The 25,960-nt window shown below is 37.8% G+C and overlaps 1 long non-coding RNA gene across 1 annotated transcript in view; it reads left to right on the forward strand.

Moving 5' to 3' along the window:
* Window positions 1–25,960, forward strand: part of LOC147654379 (uncharacterized) — a 69,383-nt gene that overhangs the window by 30,228 nt on the left and 13,195 nt on the right. The window contains exon 3 of the long non-coding RNA XR_015285076.1: window positions 3,795–3,889. This is a non-coding gene — a long non-coding RNA (uncharacterized LOC147654379). The remainder of the gene's footprint in view (window positions 1–3,794; window positions 3,890–25,960) is intronic.

A 25,960-nucleotide genomic window follows, 5' to 3' on the forward strand; every position in this document is an offset into this window, starting at 1 on the left:
CACAAATCATTCTATGATTCTTAGTTCAGTGATCACAGAATCACAGAATGCATAGTGTTGGAATCAACAACACACTAGTTTGAAGCTGAAATGTAAAACATTTCGGCATTAATCCCTTCAGCCTCCATTTTATGCATCTCTGAAGTCCCAGTCTGCAAAAAAGGAACACACCTACCTTTAGAAATCTCTGAGATGTAATCTTCCTTGATGTTTTCCAGGTTCTGATCTAGAGCTTCAAACAGCTCAACCAGCTCATAATTAGCTATGTTGTGTCTTCAGTATCTTAGTTTTGAATGTGTCAACTTGTAAAAACTTGGACAACTTTTAAAGTAGCACGAGTCTCAGAGAAGTAGCTGGAGGGAAGATTTGACACTGTGTCTTCTAACCTGAACCTCTAGTTGAATAAATAAAATTTTTTTGGCTGACTGTGGCATTGAAATTATAGGTCTAGGACTTCAAAAAATACCAGCCTGAAGAGCTATGTAGTTTCTGAAGTCTGAACATGCAACTTCTACCCATCTCTGCCTCAGGTGCTAGCTATGTCCACAGGAGTTCTGTGATATGTGAAATGTTAGATACCAGTGCTCAGGTCCTATGGTAAAGAGGAATACATCTAAATCTGTCTTAATGTACTCATCAGGACTTTGGAAGGCCATTTGTAGCTAAGAGCAACTCTGTGTGATATGTGCAGGTGAGCGAAGCTCTCAGGATTTGCAAAATGACCACAGCAAGATTCTTTTTATCACTTGTCTCAGCACCCCTGAATTCAGGAGACAAATTGCTGCATAATCCATCACTTTTCCAGTTGTTTTGCCCAAGAGAAGCCTGTTTTTATTTGAAAGGAAAGGTCTTTACCTTGGATCTCCAGTGGTGCCTGCGTGGAGCTAAGAGTTTGTGGGAATTGTTTGCCAAACTGTATTCAACCCTCTGTGGAAATTCTCAGGTGGTTTCTTGGGCAACACCACTTTCTCTGTCCAAACCAGTGCTGGTTTCTGTAGTGCTCTACACAAGGAGACATCCTTATATGATGTTGCTGACTGACAACATGTACCATCAGCTTCTGCATGATCCCATAACATGATCCCATAACATGATCCCATAACATCCCATCCTGTTTTCCAGTACCACCACCTTTTGGATGTGGTGAAACTGAGTACATCTCTTTGCCCTTTGACTTTATCTAGTTCACACACTGCTGGCCTTCTTCTTAAGCCATGTGTCTTTGACTGTTAATGCTAGGTGTGTGAATGAATGGATCGCTCAGCAGTACAATTTTTGATCCAGATTCAGTGTTGAATTTCTGTCACATTGCTGCCAAATTAGCAAGAGCTTATGTGGGCTTTAAGCTTTATGCCAGCTTTATGCTGCCTGTGGAAGGACAGACGATGCCTAATTTGAATAAAGTTAAGCAGGTGAGGACAACAGGTGACACTTGATCTGCTGTCATAGAGCTTGTTGGTGGAAAATCAACCTACTAGAGCAATTTTTTTAGAGAAAAGTGAGTAGGCAACCTCATTTCTTGACAGATCAGGGTTGTAGCCAAAAAACATTTCTGATGTGGTACAGGATGTCCTAAAGCTGCATGTACTGCCTAGGTCATGGTCTTATATAAGCATAAACCTTTCACAAAAACCCTTGTTTACGCTGTCATTCTAGAAACTTGTTGAAATTAGGTGCTTTTCCAAGTGTTTAAAATAAAAAACCAACAAACAAAAACCCCACCAAAGTCTACTGACCAATAAATCAATATTCTTCTCTGATACTGCTCTCTATGATGCAAAGTTTTGTGACAGTGTCTTTGTGTCTTTTGCTTCATTCATTATATGAGGGTTTTTAGCTGTCTGCTGCTTGATATTTAGAAAAAAACAAATGATACTTTGAAGCAGCAGACAAAAATCAGATTTTATTGTTCTTTTAAATCAATATTTTTAAAGAGTACTATAATTATTTTTTTATGGCATTATTAATCTTGCATGGCATTGAAGTTCTAATTTATATGATAATAACAACAATGGAAAACATCCTTCAGCAAGATGAAATACTAATGATAATGTATCTTCCCATCATACTTTGGCATTTCTACCAAGAGCTGGAACCACAGAGGTCCAAAAATGAAAGATGTTAAAGACCATCACCTCCAAACAGACCCAGTTTTAAGCTGAGGAAAAGATAATGAGAATCAATTTTTATTGGCTAGATTAATAAAGATGTGTGGCAGAAAACTAAGCCTATAGGTGTGTGCCAGTGAGAAGAAACACTGCATTTCTGAGCAAGCTCTTCCTGAGACTTGTTGAATGTTACAATGTCCTTTTCACAAGGGCATCTATATTGCTCTGCTTCTGCTCATCTGGACCATCCCCTTCTCACAGAAGATATTATTACTTCTCCAGAAACAGTCAAACACAGAATTTTGTGGGCCCATTCCTTCCTTCATTCTGCACACAATTCTGGGTTACTAACTCCTGAGTTCAAACAGACAAAAGCAGCAAAGATGCCTTTGGTTGAAATCCTGACCTGCTGAAAGATAAAATTCCCAAACTATTGCTCAGATGACTCTTTATCCAAGGCCTACAAAAAGTACTTTTAAAATATTTTTTTTTTAAAGGAGCCTAAATTTGGTCATCTTCTCTTTTAAAGAAATTCTGGTGAGTGCCCTGTTCTCATGTGAGTCTAGAATCACAGATGCAGAAGACTTGAAGGCCCCTGAAAATAGTCTTCTCCATACTTCCACAGAGAGTCAGGACCCTGTTATGCCATGACCTTCTCTCACAAGAGGTTTGTCTTGTTGATTTATCAGAAACATTCAGTAAAGACCATTTTGCATCCTCTTCTGATAACCGGTCACTCACCTTCCAGGTGTTCCCCTTAGGTGTCCCTCAGCTCTTCTCCAGTGGAAGCTAAACCACATTGTTCCAATCTTTTAATATAGAGAGTCATTTATGCACTGAAATGCTCATCAGCATCACAAATATCCCTCTGTGTTTTATATATCTCAAATGTGTCAATATGAAATGTATAAATTGACTGATTGATTGATTGATTGATTGATTTTTTGCAACAGCATCACATATTTGCTTTGTGGTCCATAACACTGAAGCTCCTTATTAGCAGCATAGTCAGTTATTCACAGCTTTTATTCAAACATTAAGTTCTTCTTTCCTAAATGAAGTGCTCTCCTCTTGTCTCTAAGGTGTCTTGATGATTTCAGATATTTATCCACTGCACAAAGACCACTTTGCATTCCAATTCTGCCGTCCCTTTAGTCTGATGCTTTCCATAAATATTGTTCTTTATTCTATGAGAATAATGCATAGGGCCAAATTTTGGGTATTATTTGCAAGGATCACCCTAAAAAAGGTCACACCTAGTCTGCCCCACGTTTACAATGTTTAGAGAACAGTTCTTGTGAGGGTTGGGTTCTGTTGTGGTTGGGTTTTTTCTCAGTATCACCCATCCACACTAGGATCATGCATTCTTCACATGTTCATTGTAGTGGCATACAGCACAGTGTCAGAAATCCTACTGACAACGGGATTCATATGTCACAGTTTTTTCCTAAGCTGTTTGGACAGACATTCTGCTAAAGTAAAATAAAACAAACTAAAAAACAGGAAAAGTAAAGGTTTCACAAAATTTGTTTTGGACCACTCCACTGTAGTGTTTCTCTTTGCTTTACAAAATTCAGATTTTGAAACAAGTATTCAGCCATTTGTTTCAGAATTCTTCTAAAAAAAGGTATTCTGATTATTTTATAGTTTTCTTAGGTTCTCCTAAGTTTCATTTTCCTTATTCAGTCCCTCAGGATCTCTCCATCCTTCATGACTTTTTGATGCTGACTGCTTTAAGACTGTTCTTTAAATATCGATGGATTTCATCATACATCACTCATGTAAGTATATCTAATTCATCTAAATATTCTTCACCTTTTACCTGAAGATGGAATAAAAGACAATATCAGCCCAGTCTTCTTCACAGCAGCTGTTGGTTGCTTCCTTTCCCATTAGGCATGGGGTTTGTATTCTCCTTTGCCTCCTCATGCTTCTCACATGCTGTGCTTATTTCATTCTGTCTTTTGCTAGTTTTCTCTTGTGCAGTACTCTTTTGTTTTTATTTTTAATTGTATATTTTCATGCTTGGGGTGTTCCTTTATAGTCAAATGCAGCTACATATCTTGTCTCTGCTTTTTTTGTAGTGCCTTTTTGATATTCCAACGTGTAATGATCCTCTGATACAGCTGTAATATTCTCTTACAGTGCTCCTTATCTTTCATCTGTATTGGGATACTTCATCACTGTGTCTTTAATAAAGTGTCTCTAAGTACTGCCAGCTCTCAACAATACACCTTTATCCTTTGGATTATATTCCTAACAAAAATCTTCCCAACAGTTTTTGAATTTATTTTTGTCTAAGTCCATTGATCCTTATTTCCTCATTTCATACCATCCTTTACTTAACAGTTGCCTTTTGCAATACTTAACAAATACTCAGACTTTTCAGCTAGTCCTCCACAGTATGAGTGCAGGGAGAAATAAATAGCTATTTCTCCTAGTACTATATTTCCCCACAATGATTTGTTTCCATTTAACTTTGAGCTTCAGTGGATCCCAAAAGCCATTTTGACCTTATGGTTAAGCTAATTTGGTATACACGTTCTTTTTGGCAATTGTGTGTATGCTCAGTCCTGCAGCAGGGAGATGTGTTCCCAAAAGCTTCTACCCTTCACTTAGTGCAGGGCAGAAGCACCAGGGTTGCTGCTGCCCCACTGTGTGAAGCACAGCTGTGCACTCCCCTGTTAGGTGATTTGGGAACTAGGGCATCCTCAAGTGCAGAATCTGTTTGATGAACTGCAGATGGCTTTTGCAGAGGTGGGTGACACTAAATGATCCTCTGTTTGGCAGAGAATTGACTACTTGGGGATACAAGTATGCGTATATAACCATGAATCCCAGCAAAGCTATGGATTGTTCTTGCTTTACAGCACCATCCTAGAAAAATATGATGTGCTAACTAATGGTTACTTGTTCTTATCAATGCACTGGTTTTTGTGTTTTATTCTGTTCCCAAAAATGGCTGAATCAATTCTCTGCTTCCAGCTAGAAATCTGCAATAGGCTGCTGCTGGGAAATACTCCTCCCTTTCTTTCCTCCTTCATAACTTCTCACCACTCTGACTCCTGTCTCCCTTGTGACCTTAGAGTTACCATCTCCACATATGTTTTGAAGCCCTTTCTCCCTGTTTTCCTTGCCTGTCATTTCTGGTCATGCTCAGTACTAACCTGCCCATCCTACAGACTGGGCTGTCATGTTCCTCTAGTAGTGGCAGTTTCATCCACGTACTGTGATTTCAAATTCTTCCTGTTTTATTAACCACATTCCTAACACCTGGGAATAGATGGCTCAACAGGCCACCTTATTGCTCTCCCTGGTTTGCCCTGTCCTCTCACCATGCCCATTTATAAGGATGATGGTTTTCTGTTCTATGCTGTCTTCCCATCACTCCCCTCTTGCAGGGTGCTGGTCCATGTTCAGTTAGGCCAGTGCTCAATATCACCCAAGTATCTTTGCATCCTACATCCTCAGGATTCATGCTTTGGAAATCCACTCCACAAACTCAGAGCTGTGCACCAATATGTAATAATTGTTGAGATTAAAGCTGCCATGCACATCCCACAGGGAAATGGTCTATCCCAAGCACTATGCTTGTTTGCCATTTATACTGATAATTAAAAACTAATGATAGATGCATGTCTGCCAAGAAACAAACTCCCTTGGTTGAACTAGTGAGAAGAATTTTGCAAGGCAAGATTAAATCATGCTCCCTTCTCTTCTGGGATCTGAGTGTCAACCTTTTGTTTGTGAACTGAGAAATTAATTGTTCCACAATGGAATCAGACTTTAAATTAGTTGAAGATTGTGTTGTCACTTTACTTCCAGTGGCTCAGCTGGCAGAACTATGTCCTTGATTACCTGGACAAGTGCCCTTCATTGTTCCATCCTTCCTCACCAATTGCATTTTTCATTCTCACAGAGCATCCTATTCCTATTAAAAACTTGAATATTTACATCTGTCATCAGAGATAATTGGAGTCTTCAACTCCAAAAAGGCCTTGGGTGCCCTCATGTGATGTCCAATATTTTCCCACAGACTGGGATTTTCTGGGCCATGGGCAACCCTTCACTTAAAACTTTACTGAGACCACCGAGTTTACATCAAAGTGAACCATCTCAATTTTGGCTACTCTTCCCTTGCACACAATTTCTGTCAACTTTTGAGAGTAGAGGTCATCTAAGCTGTCAGTTGTATAGTGTCTAAAGCTGCAAAAATAGTACAATAAAATGTCCACTATATCCATTTATAGAATTATTTTTATTCTGTTTGTTGGTATCCTGTTTGTTGCTCTAATGCTACCCAGGATTGTCACCCTTCTGAAAAAAAATTCTGATTAACTTCTACATTTTTGATCAAGCGGATTCAGAATAAGTAATAAATTTAACCAAGTATTTTTACTAATTTCTCTGCACCCATTTGGACTTGCCAACAACCTTTACTTGTCCTGGAATTTCCTGAGTGTTACAATTTTCGGTTATCTTTTCTTGTTGCCATGGCCCTGTTGCCTACACAGATGGTTCCTCTCTCACCTCTTCTCCTCCCTGCAACTTCCTTCAAAGCTGAACCAATGTAAGAGTGGCTGCAGAAGTGAGAGAAGAGGAAAGTGAAGCTGTATATATCATTGTTCCCTTCTTCAAAAGTATTCCCAGTTGTGTGACCTCCACGGATCTTCCCTCTCTAGAGAGACACAAAGCAGAATGGAAATTGTCAGGCATGCTCACTGCAGCATCCTGAGCTCCTGGTGGTCCAACTCCAGTGGCACAGAGCATATGGATTTTGCATGGATAGAGAAGAGGTCCCCAAACATAACAAATTTCTTAAAGTTCCACTCAGAAGAACCACTGTGAGCAAACAGCAGGCTCACAGAGACATCTCTGTGCTACGGCATTTCTTGAGACATCAGTGCTGTAACACAGCGCATTCTCTGGATCTCTTTAATAATCTCCTTTAGAACCTGGAAGATTTAGTTGCAACCTAAAGTTGCTTTAATGTTGCTTTAACTTTGATAAAACCTAATGTTTTATCAGAGATAAAACATTTATGCATATAAGAATTTGGAAACCAAAAAAACTTTCAACAGTTTGCTTTAATTTTAAAAGATTTAAACTTAGCCCCTATTCCTCATATGTTCCTTAACCTGTGACAAGTTTGGGGAGCTCAGAAGCACAAATCCTGAAGGTGCTAGGCAGCCACAGCTGCAATCAGGTCTCTGTCTTTGAAAGGATAAAACTTATAGTGTATAGTCTGAAAAGCAAGGAGAAGAATCTTGCCAATCTGTCTAACGCTTTTAACCTTTAGCAGGTAATTTTGTGTTTTATGGGACAATTACAGGAAAGTGTTAGTATTTATATAATTGAATAAGATTGATGATGTTTCTTTTGCATGGAAGCAGCATATAAACCTGTTCCTCTATTCAGACAGTTAATATACTAAAACTGTTGAGTACAACCAGGCCTACTAGTCCCTTTTGGTAGAGATCACATCTGCCCATTAAAAATGAGATTTACCACTATTTACAAATGCCTTTCACTTCAGCAGACAGCTTTATCTACAGATTATTATTCTAACTTTTAGTCCGTAAACTAGACCTCTTCTGCTTAACTTTGCATAAGAAATGCTTTCAAAAGACTTTCTGAATTATAGATTATATTACTTCAATCTGGCTTCTATCCTGATGTCCTCATCAATTCACTCTCATATTTTTATGACAGTACTCATATTCTTCTGACAGACTGTAGTGAACCCATGCTGGAAATTCCCTTTCTTAATGAGCCAATTTCTCTATCTCTTTATAAGGAGATTCCCAAATATCTCTCTGGGAAAATAAATAGGCTAACAAATCTCTCAAATGAGATACCTTACCATTAAATTGTTTCTAAGTCTTCCCAGTGCCTCTGTTTTCATGGTAGACTGCAAAGAGAAACACGAGTATGGAACACCGTTGACTAAACATTTAAGGAGAGGGGATAACTTCCTTCTGTCACACGGTAACCCTCATGTCTGTGGGAGACTTTTATGTGGGCACTTTGGGCAAGGCTTGGAGATTTGGAAGCAGGATGATATGCTTGAGAGTCCACCATGATCACATGGCAGATAACTAGCTTTTGCTAATGCTCCCAGTAATGATCTGATAGGAATATGCTCTTATGTTGAGCATTAATATATTTATCACTCAAGCAATCATGGACAGACTCTTGGCTGGTCAGACACTTGTCACGTGGGGAAGTGTCAGTCTGCAGAGCTCCTTGCAGTGGGATGACCCATGATCTTGCAGAGCTGACATTTCCTCAGCTTTTTTATCTTGGAATGACTTTAGGGTTTGGTTTGTTTCCTAAATCCCTATTTCTTTTGCTCCACTGCTTTAAATTCTTTAAATTTGCTTATATTGACTTTGTCTCATCTCTTCATCTTTCATTTTTTTCTACTTTTCCCCCTTGTATGGCTATTAAGAACATAGGTGGCCAGATAGCTTTGGCTCACAGTTAAAATTCTTTTGACCGAAGTAGCCTCAGATCACAACACCCTAGCACATGTCTATGATATTGGCTCATAATGAAAGGCAAGTGACAGAAAAGTAGTCCTGTGTCTTCTACAGCCAGAAAGTGTAGAGGACTTCCGAGGGAAAAAAACAAAAAAAAAGGAGCCGTAGGAAGATCCCCCTGAAATATTATCTCAGTTTGTCAAATTTATTAACCTGACCAGAGAGATAGGATATAGTCAGTACAAATAGCTCAAATCAAGGATGTAAAAGGGGAAAGTAGAAAACAGAACCTTGAAATTTTTGGGTCAAAGCTGATTTTAAAATGCAAATCCTCTTGAATATTCGGTACTAAGACCAGGGTGTCCATTTTTCACTTCTATTGTGTATTGCAATTACAGTTGTAAACCATAGTTTAAGAAAATATCTCTATAGAGATCATAAGGAACTTGACTATGAGGTTTTCTTGTTTATTCTCTGTTATTCTGGCCAGTTAAGGCACTCCTGCAGTCTCCTATGGGGCAGTGCAATATTTCCAAAGTGTATCTGGTGTTTCAGATTTCCTGTTTTCTGGCCCTGCATATATTATTGTACACTTAAGTTACAGAAACACTATCAGCAAAGCCACATTAATGACACAATAAATGACTTTCTACATGTAAAGCGTGTTTAGAAAACAATGACTTTGGATTTGTATGTTACAAATAAAATTCAGTAACAGATGAACAGAATTGAGGCTCTTAAATCACCATTTGCTATTAAATAATCACCTATTTCATTGCTCTATTTGGCTTTCTAAATTGTACATTTCATTTTGGATTTGATGAAACTGGTATAGTGTCTATTAGTTATGAATCCAAACCCAGTCAGAATGTTTTAAGTAAATATGCTGATTAAATAGGAAAGAATTACTGGGTCCTCCTACACAGACCAGAAAACATAAATATATTTTTGCAGAAGGGGCCTATTCATCTTCCCACAAACCATCTATGTGAATCTCCTAATATTAATATTATGGCTCTTAGTTAAAAAGGGGGCATGTGGGGTGGCTATAAAAATTTCAAGGTTTTGCAGTTGAAAACTTAACTGCCATTGTCTCATTTTGGTCTGTCTTTTCTAAAGTTTTAATTCTATATATATATATACACCTTTTAAAAAAAACCCAGAAACACCCCAGCACCACTGAAACATCTTTTAATTTTTTTTGCTTCACTCATCTTTTTCTAGAGACATATCAGGAGATTGGCAGCTTTCCATGAAAACCTATTCCTGCTTCTGCTGTTGCAAAATTCCTGATTCTGATGCATAACAATGTTGTGAAAAGAAAATCTCCAAATATAATTTAAATGTGCTATTCAAGTATTTCCAACAATTTATAGAATCTCAGTACATTTCCCAGTGATGTGACAACCAACAATTGCATTCATACTTGATCCTCCCAAGAAAATAATTTTTTTTTCCTGGGCTTATTTTAAAAATTGATGGAAGATGGATGTTTCAGCTCCATTCTTGCAGATCAGCAGGATCAAAGTGCCAATTTCCCCTCAGCACCCATGACCTCCATGAAAACCCAATGTGCACAGAAATCTCCTCTCAGACACTATTCAGGGATATTCAACACTGTTGAAGGAGGCAGTCCTATCTAAGATCTGTCTCCATATAAAGTAATGAGAGGCTTGAAATCTGTCCCCCAGCTCTGCTAATCTTGCTAGGATCAATTTGTTCGGATGTAAATGGCTGCTGTTCATTGGCTGTTTAATACTGAAGCCCCACAGTCCCTCTCATTAATAAGGACTCTCAAAGAAAACATGCTGTGCTTTTATTTGTACATCTTCATCTTCTTACTCATTATATGTAACAGTTTTACTGAGTGTTTCAATGGCTAATCATGTCGTTGTGGTTTTTTTTTTCCCTTCCAATCCATAGTTGTGGTTTAATATACCATTACAATTTAAAGCCCCTGTAAAGAAAAAGTGGTTCTTATCTTCTGCAGAAATGACTTTCATTAAGCATGTTCCGACAGTGGATGGGAGTGTGGAGGTACTCAAAGAAAAGCTGTAAATTGTGGTGCTGTTAACAGCAAGCACACTAGAAAGCATAGAAGCCTCAACAACTTTGGGGATAATGAGTCAAAACGATGTTTTTTTTTGCATTAAAGCTGATTGCAAATAAAGGCAGCAGTGTTTTCAGCCTGGCGCTTGACTCCTGCTAAGCTTTGATCAGAGTGTGCAGTCTCAGGGACAGCAAGGAGAGGGTGTCCCAAAGCCAGAAAGACCCGTGCACCGTGACACCACGCACCTAGCAGATTGCAGCCTGATTTCCTGGGGATATTGTGTAGTTTGTCACCTTCTGTTCCATGACAGTGGCTGTGGTGTGGAGATCTTGGCTGACTTAAGCTCTTACAGAAAAAAAAGTCAACAGATTTATGTTTACTCTCAGTTGTGATGTTCCATTATCGAGCTCAGCAGCAATCTAGTAGCTGCAGAAGCAGTATAGATTAGGAAGCTACTAGATGCTGCAGTGAAGAGCCAGCACTGTTCCCATCCAGCAAAAGAGACCTCACACCTTTGCTCTTTTACTTTCCTGTTTTCCTTTCTGCAGAATTTTCCTAAATACGAGAGAAATCTTCTCTGCAAAAGATCCAACACTGCTCACTGTTAGAAAATGGAAGTGGTATTTAGCCTAAATGTCCTGAATTCTCTTTGCTGTTTTCTCTTCTAATTCTAGTTTTGTGAAAATTACAGTGAGGGGGGTCATCATTTAGCTATCTTGATAATACACATGATACTCTTAGTCACAAAATACACAGACACAGGAATATAAACCAAGGCAGAATCCAGCTTATTAGCTTTTATTTTTTGCTTTATCTTTGCGGATTCAGCTGTAATCACTTCATTTTAGGGCCTTCTTACTTCATGTGAAACAGTGACTTCCTAAGCAGCCCAAGCTGCACCAAGTCTGACCAGGAAAATGCAAGACTCACTGGTGAGCTGGTCCCTTGTGACAGGCAAAACCCCTGCATAGTTAAATACCAAACAGATCAAAATAAAACCATGAACACAGGCAGAGAGATGGGTAGATCAACTCACCCAGTGCCTACAAGGCTCCATGACTAAGCATCCTGAACAGTACTGTACAAAATTATTAACCCCTGAGAATTTATTTTCCCTAAATTGAGTATAAAAGCAGTTTCCTACTTCCAAAAAGTGATGGAGACTACAAAATTACCAGCTAGTACCTCAATTCATCTTTTGAAGCTGAAGGTGGCATAGAAGAGTGAAGCACTCTTGCTATTTAAGGTGTAATCATCAACAGCTTAAGGAATGCACTCCGTGGCCTACAGAGAGAGTGGAGTCTCAATGAGGAGCCCATCAAAGAGTTTCTGGTGTTAATAGGTAGTGGCTAAAGAAATGGCACAGACTCCTGGTAATCTTTGACTTCACACCATGGAGGATGTGGACATTACTTTCCAAATATTAAGATGCATCATTTGAAGAAGGACACTGCAGTGACACATAGCCAGTCTCAGTGATTATTCACAAGTATCAAATAAGACTTATGCATGAGTAATATTTTTTTTTGATAAATATATATGAATAGATCTATATGTACTTGATTCTGAGGAAAAAGCACCAAGTGCATCAGATTACTGAACAATCTGAGTGACGTTCAGCAGCCAATGTAAGACATAATTTAGTCAATGACCAGTTGTGACTAAATCCTCTGCTGTGTGGTTTTCCAGTTGTAAGCACCACCTCCTACATAACAGCATGGGGGAATTCAACATAGCTATGTCACCATGATTCTACCAAAAAAACACCGTACTCATTAGAGTTATTTTCATGAAAATCTCCAGAGGTTAATAAGCATTCAATTGTTTTATACCCATGGGGCTATTAACCTACTGTTTCTTGCAGGATTTATGCACGAAACTCGGTGGGAGCTCTCTGAGAAGATTTGCATGTCTGGTTCTCATTAGAGTTAATGGGAGGCGAGCATATCAATGCTTTTTACACAATAGGGAATAACCTTTCTTTGAAGACTTTAATGAAAATTCTTGTTCACTCTTACTCCACCGTATTAAACCCAAAAGACAGTCCTGATAGTTGTCCTATTCTTTATCTTTCTGACAAAAATTGTTAAGCTCAGAAAACTCTCTTCCCATCTCTTATTTTCTTCTTCCTATTATCACTTATTCTTCTCTTCCATATTCTTCCCCTCCCACTTTTTCATCACTAGACAGACATCTTAAGAATCTCCATCGACGTGAGAAACAGCATTGTTCTTTTCACTCCAATAGTGTTATACATTTTCAAGCCATAGGAAAAACAAGGAAATGCTCTGTTCAGCTTGGTCCTTAATGCAACAAGTAATAGAGCGGTGCAATTTCTTTCCAAAGGAAGCTTATATTACAAGATGTGTGACACAGTGTTTCAAGAGGAGGGTGGACAAGAACTTGAGAGAGAAAAAATTTGAGGGTCATTAGACCAATTTGTCATTAGACAAATCATAAGATGTTGAGGAAATCTCTGACCTGAGTATAGCTGATGGCAGGAAGAATACTCAGGAGAAGTATTACACATCATTGACCTTTCTCTCCTGTGCCTCTTTATGTAGGGTCAATGTTGGAGACAGGATATTGATCTGAAGCAATCTGCTTGTTTCATATGATGTTGGACATTCCAGTATTAATCCATGCCTTTATATCATCATATGCTGGCCCTCCACATCAGAAGTTTAGCAGATCAAAACCTTCAGGGCTGATAAGGAAGGGGACAGGCTGCCAGCCTATTGCTTCACCCAGTGCCCGGGTCAGGCACATCCTACGGACGGGCTCAGTACGACAGACCATACACAGCTCTCAGTAACATTCCCTGCTTATTCTGAAGTTTAAAGGAAAAAATAGCACCAGGCTGACCTCCTAGGCAAGGAGGGGAGAGAAAAACACATTCTCTGATACGCTTTCTAGATGAGGAGGGGCACATGAATAGGAGCTGACACAGTAAAAACCACTGTGAAATTAAGCTGTTAATGTGAATATGTGCTTTTGTTATTTATCAGGGACTCAGCCCTGAAAACTGCTTCTGAGTAAGGAATGCCCAAGGAAAATCAAAGATTAGGAGATTGGTGGAAAGTAGTGGTTTTCCTCTGATGGCAAGTCTTCTTCAGATCTCAAATAATATGTCTTATCCAGTATGTTGTTGGCAATTCCCTAAGCAGCTGGCACAGCTGGAATATATCAGTTTCATGGACTTCATTAATCAAAGATAACTTTTTCTCAAGGTTTTGATGAAGTGATCAGTGGTAGAGTTTTCATGATATCTCTTTGACAAAGGCAGGAGATGACTTCCCTACTAGTTTCAACTGTGGAGGTGAAATGTTTCCTGACTCAATTGTTTCTAGAAATGGAGCTGCTTCTGTTTTACCTCCCATTGCAGAACTGTGGTGTGAGGTTTCTTTGTGAAGCTGAACAGATGTTGTGTAGCATCCTAAATATACCATATGTTGCAAAGCAGGAGATGTTTATTCTTAAATGTGTAATTTGCAGAGCAATTTTAAAACCTCTTGTGACAAATGATTCAGCTCTTCAGAGCTCTTGATTGGTGTATATCTAGCAGAGAGTACTCTAGCTCATATTTGGACTTTTTCTATGCAGTGTTTGTTGTTCTCACTTAACTTATTTGATTTAGTTAGCTTCTTTAACACTTCACAGCACAATGCATGAATCCTTGAGAAAGGGCTACAGGTTACATAATTTAGAAATACAGTGCAGCATAGGGTGGAGAACCACTTGTTTTGTTTTAGTGGTGAATAAAAGTACCCCACGTTGAGTGTAGATCTTAGAGGGCATATCTGCATCTTCCTCTTTCTCCCTCAGAATTGTCTCCCTTTTTTTTCTTCAGAATAATATAAAAGAAACAGATGCTTTGATTTTATTGTTCCCTATAGTATTGCAGAGAATATGCATCTTAAGGCAATCCTTAAGGTTGCTCCAGCAATTGCAGCTTCCAAAGGATTACTACCTAAAAAAGAAAACAGTTTTAAATAAAAACAAAAAACCAGCCAAATAAAACTGCACACAAACTTCCCCCTCACACACAAAAAAAAATCCACCTCTATCCAAACACACAAAAAAAAAAGGAACAAGAGAAGACCCAACTTCTTTTTGTGTCTTTGGATCCCAAAATGGATGTATAATTCATTGCACCTGTAGTCAATTATCCATTCAAAACAATTGCTGTTTCACAGTGATTAGCTGATTTGCCAATATAAGAGGCAGCTGGTTTATCCATGGCCGAGTACTAAAGCACAATGAAATCTTCTGAGCCCAAATTCTTCTCCTTTTAGAACCACAAACAGAAATAATCTTTCTCCTTCAAAATAAGACATAATTTAAAATAATAAATAGCATTATTTCAGGTTTCAGATGGAAAGACAGTAGTATTCAATTTGAAATTTTTTTAATGTGGACAGATGTTCTCAGTGAAGACTAATTTCTTGACTCTTTCTAATGGACAATATTAAAATATTTGGGATACTGTGTCCCTTGATTCCTTTCTTCTGTAACTTTGTCTTGTTGTCATGAAGACCCTTATCTGTCTTTGCTGTGCTTTTTAAACATTTGAGATTTTTTTCACCCAGCTACTAAGGTTGACTCTTTAGTTGCTGAAATATGAAGAACTGTTTGTCATCTCTTGTGTATAGTGTCATAGAATAGTTTGAGTTGGAAGGAATGACTTTTAAAAGTCATCTAGTTCAAAATCCCTGCCAAGAGCAGGGACATCTTCCACTAGACCAGGTTGCTCTGAGCCCCTTCCAACCTGACATTGAGTGCTACCAAGAAAGGGTAGTCTGGACAACCTGTTTCAGTGTTTTACCACCCTCATTTAAAAAATAAAAAAGCAAACCTTCTTTCTTGTATGCAGTCTAATTTAACCCTCTTTAATCTTAAACCATCACCCCTTGTTTCATCACAAGTTTGCTCAAAAGTTTGCTCCCATGGTTCTTACAGGCTCCTTTCAAGTACTGAATGGCTGTGATAAGATCTCCCAGTAATTTTCTCTTCTCCAGGCTGAACAATCCTAATTTTTTCAGTCTTTCCTCAGAGTAGATGTGATCCATCCCTCTAACAATCTTCATGATGCTCCTCTGGGTTAATTCCAGCAGGTCTATGTTGTTCCTGTTCTGGGGCCCCAGAGCTGGATGCAATTCCCCAGGTGGGGTTTCACAGGAGCAGAGTAGAAGGGCAGAATCACCTCCCTCAGTCTGCCAGCCTCACTGCTTTGGATGCAGCCCAGAACAGCTGGCTTTATGGGCAAGTGTTTTAGGTATCATAAGACATTTTTGCTGAAAAGCCTGTTTAAGAAAATAGCCTGATCCTTTTTCCATCCTTAGTCATACTGATATGTAATGGGGTGAACTCCACTAAGTCAATAATGTTACACAGAATTAAAACAGATGAAAATAATTTAGAAAGGAGAGCATAAAAAGGACAAGCTATAGCATTTGGATATTTACTTTTATTTTTAAGAGGGGTAGAGTAATTCACTACAGATAAGCATTTGATGGAGTTACAGCTCATAAAAGTGGTTCTCCTTCATCTAATCCTTCTGGATTCATTCTCTGCATGGGATCCACTCTTATTAAAGCTGAGCAATGAGGTTGTAAAGGACAGTTAATGGAGGGAAAGCAACTTCTCCCTCTGTTTGCTTTAACATGTTGGTGCAGCTGTAAGGGTGAATTGACAGAGATTTCCAGGAACAGTTACTACTTTCCAGGCAAAATTAAAGCTTTAATTTCTGCTGATTTTTTAGAGTTTGATGATCATCAAATCAGATGAGCCTGTTATAATGTGTCAACCCCATGGGAACAACCCCATGTGCTGTTGGAGCAGCATTCTTAGGATGTTTGGCTTGGAAGAAAAATTATTATTGTCTGATACTTAGGCCCCAGTTCAGTTACCTGAGCACAGGCATCTCATGCTCAGGCACTGTAAGGTATCAAAAAGATGCCTGGATAGGACCAGCATGTTTGATTAAGAGGGAGAAAACCCAACAAAAACCCTAAACCCAACCCATTAGTTACCCATATCCTTCTGTAGTAGTAGCAAGAGATCAGTGGGGATACCCTGGTGCACTGAATCAAGCTGTGATTGAATAATCTTAAATGACTGAATAGTGAAACTGCAGCCAGATAGCTGAGGAAAGATTGCAGCTGACCAAGAAGGCAAAAACAAGAGCTAATTTACCTCATGCTATATTTCAGAACTGGCAAACAGTATTGTATCTAGTTTTCTATTTGATTTCATTTGATTGTATTTGGTTTAATTCTTCATTGAGGCTTTCTCTCCTATTGCTTCTGAAAGAATAGAATGGAATAGAATAGAATAGAATAGAATAGAATAGAATAGAATAGAATAGAATAGAATAGAATAGAATAGAATAGAAATTTACTAGCAGTAGATTAACTTCAAAGGCTTCTAAGACTGAAATCAATTTACAGATTTTTTTGGATGCTAAAGGGAGCTTTAAAAATTAGTCTGGTAGTCTTACAAGGATAAAATGAGAAGTTCTTCAGATGGAACTGATTTCCTTTTAGAAGGAAATGTTCTAGGAGACCTAGAAAGAAATATTTTAAGAGACCTGTAGGAAAATTTGGGGTTTTCCTTTGGAGAAATTAGAAGTATAGTGACATCAAAGCATAATAATATAAAAGGTAACTAAGCCAAATTTTAAAAAACACCATAAATTTAATGAATTAATTATCAATTATTTTTCAATTATATCTAAATTAAATAAACATTTGTTGTTTTTTTTTAAATACCAAATTTGTTGTTCAAATTTGGCTTGTCCATTTAGTTCAATATTTTTCTGAGAAAAATTTCTCTCTCTATGAAAATCATACAGTAAATCAGGTTTTCAGAGAGGCAATGTACATTCTTGTCTTAATAAGAAAGATGTAATCCACGTTTGAATCTCAGCATGGGAGGGTCAGTGGGAGGAAGATGCTCCCTGCCACAGCAAGTACAGGATCCTCAGTACTCAAACAGTTCAAACACCAGGAAGTTGCATGATCTAAACAGTAGAAATCTTTCATCAGTGCTGAGTCCTCACCACAAAAACTTAAAAGGATGTCTTGCTTTTCATTTTTTCCCTCTTCAACCTCCTACTTGTTTCTCTGATCTACATCTGAAAGAAGAGCTTGTTCAAAATCACTAAGATATGACAAGAGAGCAGCAGATGTATATCTGAGGCATTATATTCAGTGGATGCGCTTTCAGTCTCCTTATAAAGCCAACAAAAGAAAAATTGCACAAAATGTTTTGCAGTGATCATAAGACAAAAATTTTCCACTTTCATGTTCTTTAGCTAAACTGTCAAGAACAAGCAAAACCCCCCATGATATAATAGATACCACTTTATTCTTTGACATGTCCTTTCCAAATTTCTACATAAAATTTGAACTATTCAACTTTTGTTGCAGGGTTCAGTGTTAGTATTGTCAATCTCCAGGATTTGCGAACACAAACCAAGCTCAAAAAGGGTGCTAAGTTAAAATATGCTCACATGTATGCATATACATCTATACATCTATACATCTATGCATATATACATATATATATATATACATACAGCACTCTTCCTTATGCTGACCACTTTTTAGGAGCAATAAGCAGTGGGGACATAGCGAGGATTTACTTGGTCTTCTCATTTTAGAACTTTTAAACCCTACTGATTTCATAGATTTAAGCTTTTCTCATCAATTTTTGAGGGCAAAATCTTGCTTTAAAATGAAATCAAAGCAATGTTCTTATGTGATTTTAACTTTAAGACCCAATCTCAATCTAGTAAAAATGCCAAGAGCTGTCACAAAATTGTGAAGGCTTGTACCCTTCTGAGCAAAGCCCGTGTCTTAAATCTTGTAGACTCTAATAATTGCTGATAATAATTCAGTAAAGCTGCATAACTAGAAAAATGGGAGATAATGCAGATAATACGAATCATCTAGCAAGATAATTTGCTACTTGGATGATGTTTGCAGACATATATATGTACATATTATCTATCTACATGTAGATGAGCATGATGTGAAATTTAGATATATATAGAAGAGCAATAAGGTGTCTTATATTGAAGAAGAATTTTGCTGTGAGAAGAGGAAGTAAGTGTATATTTCCTGGATGTGAGAAGTTAATGCCGGGGTGTCATAAGGAAGAGATTCTCCATCTCCTGGACCAAGGGGAGGTAAAAGTGCCAGAAGATACTGGTTAAGGATGGTGAAGGGCATCCTATGTACATGACCCTCTGAAGTCTAGGAGACATTGCACAGTAGAGCTCAGTTCTTGAATTGTTTTTGTAGAGCTTCTTGGATTCTACCAGAATGAAAGAAAATTCTTGCTTTGGAAAAAATCCAAATGTATTTGTTTCTTCCTTGCATCAAAATTCCTCCATCAGTATCCACAAAACATTGGATGTACTTATTTCTGTGATTTCTATCACAGCTGGTAGCAGGGAAACACCTGTACCATTTTTGTTTTTATTCCCATTCCTGTACATTTTCGGAATATAAAAGGAGGGTTTTGTCTGCTTGAGTATTTTGGGAAGCTATTCTGTGGATGACTTTCTTCAGTGGTAATCTATGCTTCTGTCCCTGATACTCAGCAATTACAGGACAAAATACTGGCTCCAATCATCCTCTCTTCCTAGTAGATTACATTTTCTTACCACAGTAAGTGAACTTTGACCTCTTATCCATTCAAAATGCAGCTGCTGAGTTCTTCTCTTTTGCCTGTTGCTCTGATTCTCTGAGCATTTTCTTTTTAACTTCTTTTTCCCCTTCCCCCTCCCATTTCACTCACTGCTCTACCTTATCCTGCTCCTCACTGTACAATCTGCCTCACTTTGAAGGTCGTTCACACCATTCTCTCCCTCCCTCCTTGTCTAGTCAAGTCTCTTATCTCAGAACATTAATTTAGCTTGACTACAGTGAGTGAAAGTAATAAAAAATAATTGGCTATTTGCAATACTCCTAATCAAGGTTGTAGTCATGTTTCTTTCTCTTTAGAGCTATAAGGTAATAAAAACAAGTTGCTTTCTGTGAAATGTATTGAAATCCATTGCTAGCTAAATATTATACAGAAATGAAAGAAATGTTAAATTTTAACTATTCTAGAGATAATAGGATGTTCAGTTACTAAAGATAAGTTCCAATTTAATTGCTTCCCTCACAACAGAGTTGTCAGAGGTCAGCATTTGTAACATGGACATTTATCAATATGAATCATAACATTTCTGTTTAGATTGGTGGAGTCATGACTACTGTGGAACATCTACATTTTAATTTCCTGCATTTGTAACCTTTTAAATTGTCATCACAACACAGCAATAGAAATTAAATTCTGTTTAGATCTTGTCTTTCTAGACAAAGACTTCACTGTCCTAGGGCTGCATGATAAAAGATGTGTCTAACTTGAACACTACAGTTCCTGGCCTTCTGCTGAATTATTCCAGCTGAGGAAGAAACTGGGGATCAGCTAGTTTCTTCATAACTGATTTTCTGTTCTTTGGGGTAGACTGTCTCTCTTTCTGTTTCTTTCTTAAGTCCATAAATGCATGTCTTTAAAACAGGATTAATCCAAAAATCCCAAAGACATTTCTCCAGACCAGAGTCAACTCTCTTAGTCAGCAACCTGGCTTACATTTTCTGCTTTAAACTGGTATCATTAGTCTGTTGCTCAATTTTTAGCACTTCTCACACTTCTCTTCACATGAAATAATACTCTGAAATTCTCTCCTTAATGTCAGTCTTCCTTTTTCCCAGCAGACTTACATTCAACTTTGAAAAGAAAAATGTACTTAACTTCTTTCTTATCTTAAAAAAATACACCAGTTTCAATGAGGTTTAAGCCAGTCCATAACAGAAACCCAATGCCAATGCTACACCATTCTTACATGGCTACAATAGTCTGCAATCCTAAAAATCTAGGTGTAAAATAATTGACATTTTCTATTGATCACAAACTCAATGTTACAACTACAGACTCATATAATTTTATCCTTTCCTTGTCCTGCACCACCCTTCAGTGCCTAGGAGATTTCTCAGTTCACAGCAGTCATATAGAAGGGATTACTTTGCAATTTCAGTTGTATCAAAGTAATCTTTTACAGAAAAAAGACCCCAAAAATCACTATTTAAGCAATTGGGAACTATTTTACTCTCCTATAAATCAAAATAGATGATGAGATTTTAGTCTATTTCAGTGAAAAAAAACAATCATTCTAGTGCTGAGACCAAGTATGGGGAATTAATCTGAAAATGTGTTGTTTTTCAGAAAGCTAAAAGAAAATGAAATATAGAAAGAAGCCTTGATATTACCTTATCTCAGAACACAGCAAATTAGTGTCTTCCTGAGTCCTCTCTGAGCTGTAGCTTTGTTTATGAAGAATGGAACAAGTGGTAACCTTTGGCCTTGTGCTGTGCACTGTCCTTGACTTCTCAGAAGCATAATCTACATTCTCATTTAATGTCAGCACCAAGCCTCCCATTCACTTCACTGGCAGCAGCCAATGGCTCTTTGATGAGGTGATTTCATGAGTTTTCTTATGCTGAGGAGGAGCCAGACTGTGCAAATCTTTCTTACTGTCACATGCAAACTTCTTGCTGAGTCCATTAGTGTGTGCTATTGAATAAGTGAGAAAGTAATATCATTTGGTCCCATGGCTGGAGCAAAGCCTTTCTCAAGATGACAACCAGTTGAGAAAATTTAATAGCACTGTGGGAAAATTTAGATTCTGAAATTAGGCTAAATAAATGGACTTCACCATAACATAGTTGGTTTTACAGACTGATTTTACACTGCAACCTAATCATGATAAGACAATGAATCATCCTTAGCCACCTAAGGATTAACTAATTCTGGTCTGGCATCTTTAGAAACGCTGCCTGAGAGTTAGCAAATCCATTTTGTCCTTTGCATCAAATCCTGCAGGAAAGGAGGGACACATAGAGCTGTGTCTAAATAATCCCAGACACAGCAGATGGATCTTGAGCTCTCTTTTCTGCTGTAGATCCGTACATAGAATCATAGAATTGTTTAGATTGGAAAAGATCCTTAAGATCATTGAGTCCAGCTGCTAACCCAGCACTGCCAAGTCCACCACTAAACCACATCCCTAAGCACCACATCTACACTTCTTTTAGATACCTCCAGGGACAATGACTCAACCATTTCCCTGAGCAGCCTGTTCCAATGCTTGACAACCCCTTCAGTGAAGAAATTTTTCTTAATATCCAATCTAAGCCTCCCCTGGCATAATTTGAAACGGGAAAATTTCCTAATGCTGCCACTGAAATCCTATTTGCACAATATAACACTTTCTTTTTGGTTTAGGTATGAAGGATATAAAACTCAAGGCAATGAAAATAACATTTTCAGGGTTGGTTGTTTTTTATAAGCCCTTGAGAAAAAGAATATCAGAGTTAAGGCTTCCTTCCTTTTTCTTTAAGCCATATTGTTAGTCATAAGAAAAATATGATGGCAAATTGTTATCTTTTGTAACTCTTGCTGTAACACCTACAGAGAACAATGTAAAGCAAGGATGCAGTGACATGCCTTAAATTAGATCTCACTTTAGCAATCTTCAAGAGGATATTTTATAGCAGCACAATTTCAAAAAGCGATACATTCCTTGGACTTTTTTATAATAAGTCACGATTTCCAGGGCTGGCAATTCCCAGTATCCCCTTTGTTATTATTTTTAGAAGCAGTACACCCCTGGATAAAATATATGCTCCCTGAAAGTTCTAAGATCCTTCTTGCAGTCTGGTTACAGGTTGTGCTTGAATGCACAGACTTGTGGGTTACCCCAGGAGACCCTGCATGATGAGGGGTTGTCCTCAGCCACACTCTGCTGTCAGCACACATCCTGTGGATTGGAATCCAAGTGGGTTTATACACCAAATACAGAATGGACTGGTACACTTTTCTCTAATAATGTTTTGGTATTGATGAACACTCTAAGGTGCTGCCCTTATGCAAACAATATTTGCAAACTGATAGTGTGATGAGGAGGAAAACAAAAAAGAAGATTCAAGGCACATTATTTTATTAGATATGGATTTCCCACTCTGTTTAGCAAAATTGAAAAGGGTAATGCAGCACAAGTGCCATGTTTCCAAATGTCATCCTTTTTTGCTGAGTTACACATGAGCATTCAGGCCCCAAATGAGAGAAGGGCAACTTCTTGTTACTTTTTATTGGTGGATGCAAATGGCTTAGATTCAGCAAGATATCTGAGCACACAATTGGCCATTGAATTAAATGGGACTTACCCACTTAAAGCTAAATGTGCTCTGCAGAATGAACACTATAACACTGAGGTATTAAAAATAAATTAGGGTACAGCAGTACAAAAGTTGAGACCATCCACCATCTGAAGTACAGAAAGAATTGAGAAGCAAAGGAACAAATCCAGCATACAATGTTTAATACCTTTAGGCATGATGGGATAATAAGTAGGTTATTGTTTTCTGAGCCATTAAAGGAATGCATTGGTTTTAAGGATGTTCTTATTTCTAGTGAAATTTTAGTTCTCACAGGAAATACAGACAGGCTCTTCCTATGGCTTGCAATGTGTTTGCTAGAAAAAGCCATCTGCTTCTCCTGCTTTCTCCTAAGGGGAATAAATTCCTTACATCTGGCCTGTATAATAGGACTTAGTGTCAGATCCTAGACCCAATGAAGTTAAATGATGTCTTTCCCTTAGTCAGGAAAAAATCAGGATTGTATCGCTTTTATTGCTAACATCTCCTGCTGTTTTTGCTCTTTTTGTTTTGAGTTTTATCCTATTCCAGATAATGGGCAGATGTTGCTGCCCATATATCCTTATTTCTAGATTTATGCTTAGGAATTCTCTTGCCTTGCTCAGCATAGATGCTCAATACTACCTATTTTCCAAAGAGCTTTTAAAAACTTTTAATTGTCTGAGTTTTAGAGAAAAAAACTGCTTAGAAAACTCAAAAATTTGACAACTAGGAGCTTTCTAGTTTTCCAGTTCCTTTCTTATTTTCTACTCAGATAATTTTTTCTAATTTCTTTAAGCTTTATTACTATTTTTTGTTTTACTATCTCATTTTCTGTGTTTCATCTACTGTTCAGCGCCAGTATCACAGAAACTTCTCACAGTCATTTATTCAACAAAGAGTTTACATTTTCTCTACTGAAGACTAAGATTTTGCAGATAATTTCTTCATGTAGGTCAGAATATTCCATAGGAAGAGAGGTTTCCCAGGATTTTCCTTTCTCCTAAAGCATCTTCTGTGGGCAAAAGCAGGTCTACATTTTAGTATAGTATTAGACCAGTGGAGTTTTTACATTTCCCCTTATTAATATTATAGCAGTTGGTGAAAGACAGAGATGTGTGTCTGTCTTAACACAGGAAAAAAATTAATTATTATGTATCTAGGAAGATTTTATAACCAGCCAGTACTGTTAATTGCAGAAGTAGGTGGGGAAATAAAATCAACCAAAAAGTTACTGAAGTGTAGCATAGTGCAGTATAAAGCTGTTGCCATGCAGAACACTGTGAATTTCTATTATTAACCTAATTGTATATATTCAAGAATTAGTGGGTTTGGTGAAAACTTTGCTGATTCAAGGTATGTTTTCTATGAAAGGAGGGATAGTGGTAGAGTATGGAACAGCTCGTGCATGGGAAAGAAAGGAGTCTCCCTAAAACCCAAAATAGCTGAGAGGAGCTGTGGCAAAAGTTTATAATTTTGTAGGTGTCTGGGAAAGGAGCAGGAGAGAATGACTGCTTACTCAAGGGAGAGCAAACAGAGCCAGGCTAAGGTGAAGAGGGAAAGTCCTTCTCACAACATGTTCAGCCACCCTTAGTCTGACCGGTTTGCAGTGGGTTTATGTTCTTGAATAAAACCAATGCTAAAAGTGTTAGTAGATGCCTGAATTTGTGGCTTCCCTGATGCAGAGTCAGTGCCTTGAATTGGACCTTGGGAAGGAGCCATCTCAGATGCAGCTTTAAGCCAGGTGATTTAGTAAAGCAGGTAGAAGACAATAATTCAAAGCATTGTTGGGGATTTTAGAGCAGTTATAAATGATCAGTGAATTATGAATGGTGCAGTAAAGAAACTAATCCAAAGCACTTGAAATCACAAAAATATTTTTCTAATATATCTAGCCTGTAAAATGAAGATCAGACTCCATGATGTAATGCAATACAGTGTTTCCTAAACAGTAAGGATCCTGACTCTGGTTTTAGGATTGAAAATTAATGCTGCCAGTGTATCGTATTGTTAGTATTTGTCACTATTTCACCTTTTTTAGGACCATCAGATAACTTAGTATATAATCAATTCTCATTATCTAATGAAATCACCTGTAAATTGTTTATTGAATTCAGCAAATTCATCCTTAAATGTTTTGGTGATTGTTTTTAAAGAGACAATGTCAGTCCAGATCTAATTTAATCTCTGAATGTCCCTTGGGACATTCTGTTCTTCACTGCAATTATTAGCATTTTAATGGCAGTTTGTTATTATTGTAAACAGTAATAAACATAATCCAAAGAACATTTATTACTACCATACTACCATGGGTGTAATAATAAAAGCTCCACACTACCTTTACTTTGCTGCCATAGTTTTTAATTTTTAAATAGCAACATATTTTCATTTATGATACATATTCAAGGTATATACAGTTTTAGGTTTGGGTTTCAAGACAAGTGTGATGGTTTTGCATTCATTGAAATTTGGTGAGGAGAGAAGAGTCAAGTCTCAGGTCGGAGGAGAACTAGGAGCTGTCTTAGTCTTGGGCTGGAATACCTTTTGTAAGTCCATGTACTATGATACATTAGAATATCCCCTTTAATTCATGAAAAAAAAGCATGGGGGGATGGAGTGTTCAAACTGTAGGTCTGAGCATCCATAATGAAGCCAAGCAGATGTTGAAGGAGCTGTGATCCCATGAGAAGCTTGAACAGAGAGAGAGATGAGAATGATGAAGACCCTTTGTCCCCAGGGAAAGCAAAAGAAAACCTCTGTTCCCAGAGATGAAGACGATCTCAGAGATAGATGAAGAGAACCTTTACTTTTGAGCAGCTCATCCTTAACATAGTGCCCCGTAAGCTGACATGACACATGAAAACAGCTGTGGGAAGGCTGTGAAAATGGGAGGAACTTCAAGATTGCAGATTTTCTGGGCAGCTGCTATCCATGGAAATTAAAAAGCCACAAGAGAACTGTTTCTTGTGGAGAAGTCTCCATGGCGTGGCAAGAGAAACTCCTCTCCTTACAAGAACTGACAAAAGACCATTGTAGAGGTGGTAACTGATTGAAAATCCCAGGTTTTGTCTC

Source organism: Cyanistes caeruleus, chromosome 3, assembly GCF_971803275.1.
Source record: "Cyanistes caeruleus chromosome 3, bCyaCae1.hap1.1, whole genome shotgun sequence".
Lineage (NCBI taxonomy): Eukaryota > Metazoa > Chordata > Aves > Passeriformes > Paridae > Cyanistes > Cyanistes caeruleus.